Source organism: Zingiber officinale, chromosome 4A (genome assembly GCF_018446385.1).
Source record: "Zingiber officinale cultivar Zhangliang chromosome 4A, Zo_v1.1, whole genome shotgun sequence".
Classification (NCBI taxonomy): domain Eukaryota; kingdom Viridiplantae; phylum Streptophyta; class Magnoliopsida; order Zingiberales; family Zingiberaceae; genus Zingiber; species Zingiber officinale.
This window is the reverse complement of record NC_055992.1, coordinates 4,570,011-4,572,791: the sequence shown is the minus strand read 5'-3', so window position 1 is coordinate 4,572,791 and position 2,781 is coordinate 4,570,011. Positions and strand designations below refer to the sequence as shown.

Here is a 2,781-nt window from a genome sequence, read left to right as displayed (position 1 = left end):
AAACCGGTTCAAAATTGAACCGTTTTCAAAGTAAAAAAGCTTTATTACTTCATCAAGACCAGTAAAAATACCGAAGTAATTGATGATATATTACTTCAAAGGTTACGTTGTTTGACGAAGTAAAATATGTATACGACTTCACATTTTTTGAATTTTGGCGCAGTAAATATTTTATTTTACTTCCATATAATTTGACTTAGTCGAAGTATTTATTATTGTATTACTTCATCGTAGTATAGAAGCAATAGAGCATATTTTACTACAACAAATAAATTCAAATGTAGCGAAGTAATTTATACGAACTACTTTTCAAATTTGACCAGTAGTGAAGTAAATAGTTTCTTTAACTACGCCACTATTTAAATTTATTGTAGTCTTTTGTGTTGTATTACTCTATCATTTATTTATATCGTCGAAGTAATTGACAATATTTTACTACAATACAATTTTAATTGACCAAAAGAGTATATGATAATATGTTACTCCAACACAATATTTTTCATAATGAAAATTGAATAAATATATCATAAATATGTATCAAATATAATTCAAAAGTGTATTCATAAAAGACATGTTTAACCATGACCCAAAAATTTTGTATCCATATATCTCTAAATAAATCCAAAATTTATATCACAGCCTACACTTAAGCACCTATATAGAAGTAGACGACTTCGCTCCATTCACTTCTGGCTTCATCATACTGAGATTGATTGTAATACTGTTTGTTTTTTGATGTTGCAAACTGAAACATAAACAGAAATTTGAGAGTCAATGTAAAATGATTCAATATTTCATAAAGAAGATATTTTATAAAGAAGAAATTCACCTTCATCTCCAATTGGGGATATTCATCCAAGACTATCTCTTTCATGTACCGCATTACACAATATCCACATTCAACACCACCTTTTTATTTTAGATTACTCTAATCAAATTGAAAATGTTATCAATAAGTCATAATCCAAATAATAAGAATTATTAATTGATGTCTAAATACATAGTCACAATACATACCGTCAGTAAGTAATATTAATGACTTAACAAAATTGATATTTATTAAGTAATCCAAGACTTCCTCATTTTCAGCAATTAATATTTTCTCCCTCTACAATTCCAAAATTGATCAGTTAAATAATATTAAGTAATTTCTTGAAAATGACAAATAAAATGTTCCCAAGTTTACCAATTCAGCCTCCAAACTGATGTAACCCTTGCGAGACAGTCGATGATGATATTTATAATACATTATCCGTTCTTTTTGCTTTTCATGAATAATCTACATCATTATATTCTTGAATTAAGTATGGAAATAATCTGTAAAGCGAAAAATTAACACCATTATGTGAATCGATATAAAAAAAACACTAAAATGTTGAAATAGTCTTGAAAGCAAAAGATTAATTATGGAAATAATCTTGAAGCACTTCATGTTAATCATATTTGATAAACCACTTCTATTAATTCTGAAAAATAAATTTTGAAGCTTAGGCATTGATTCCATAGCAGGATGTAAGAGAAAAAAAAGGAAATACTGAAAAATGTAATCTAAAATCTCAAACATAGATTAACACTAGAAATTAAGACTTAATTACAGGAAATAATAGGAAGAAACAGCTAAGGTCAACTGAAATCACTGACTTCTAGTGTCGTAGAAATTAAAACACTACAATACTCGTAAATCAACTTACGTTATCTTCGTTCTCATTCCTATAATCATACATTGTGATTCCTGAAAACATATTTAGTCTCGATAGAAGTAAAGTAGGTGAAAAAACCTACAATATCATATCACTATGACTCTTTAATACTTACATCACATGACAATGTTATTCTAATATTAAAATACTACCTTTCTTATATGCAAAAGGATTTTTCTTCCTGCATTAGTGCATTACAATCCAACAATATTTCCTCTTTTAGCAAGAATAGAATGATTGTAAACCATCCTAATCATGATTAAACATCATGTCATGAAAGAAAGCCATGTTGAATCATTTCACTAATACTTTCACAGTTGTATGAGCTTAAGTTCAAGGCTGCGTATCATCTGCATTGAAGTATACAACCAGACTTTAAAAAAAAAAAAACCTTACTAGTGTCAATTATAAGGTCAAGTTTGATTATTGATTAATCTAGATCTTTATGAGCCTAGTTCATAAAAACGGTACTTCATCTAGTTAAGAACATTAAAACATACTGTATAGTTCAATACCTAAATCAACTGTGTAAAATGTTGGACATGGAAAATTTAGAAAACATTTCTCTGTAAATATACCTGGTTGAGGGCGTTGTCAGGGGTCAATATTCGGATTCTGTAAACAATCTCTAATGAATTGTTCCACACTCTCCTCATATTATTTGGACCTTCTATCCAAGTATATCCAGGATTTATTCATTTCAATCTAGCAAAATCCCAAAACAAATAGGTCAAAATTTGAAGATATTAAAGTAAATAAATAAAAGTTACATGCAACTCAAAATGTAAAATGCATGGAAATTCAATTTGTCTATCAAGAAAATTAGAAATGTTGTATTTTATCTTGATTGGTAATAATGATATGACAAGATTATGCAAGAGAAAAATATATGAGATAGATGGGGTACTTGGTCTAGCTAGTGGTAGATTCCAAAAATAGTAAGATTAATCAATTGATTTTCTGATAAATTTAAAGAGGTGTCGAGGTTAAGTTAATCTGCAATTCAAATAAGTGACGAAGAATATGTCTTCCTCTTGTTATGTTGGCTAGGACTCAAGTTGCATCAGCGAATAATTTAGTA

General features: G+C 28.3%; 1 long non-coding RNA gene across 1 annotated transcript; it reads right to left on the bottom strand.

Annotated features, from left to right (window-relative positions):
- Window positions 1-614: 614 nt before the first annotated feature.
- On the bottom strand, window positions 615-1,044 carry LOC121973077. The gene is made up of 3 exons (XR_006109371.1): window positions 1,018-1,044; window positions 830-928; window positions 615-745 (listed from the first exon to the last, which is right to left on the bottom strand). It is a non-coding gene; the product is annotated as an uncharacterized LOC121973077 (long non-coding RNA).
- Window positions 1,045-2,781: the final 1,737 nt, after the last annotated feature.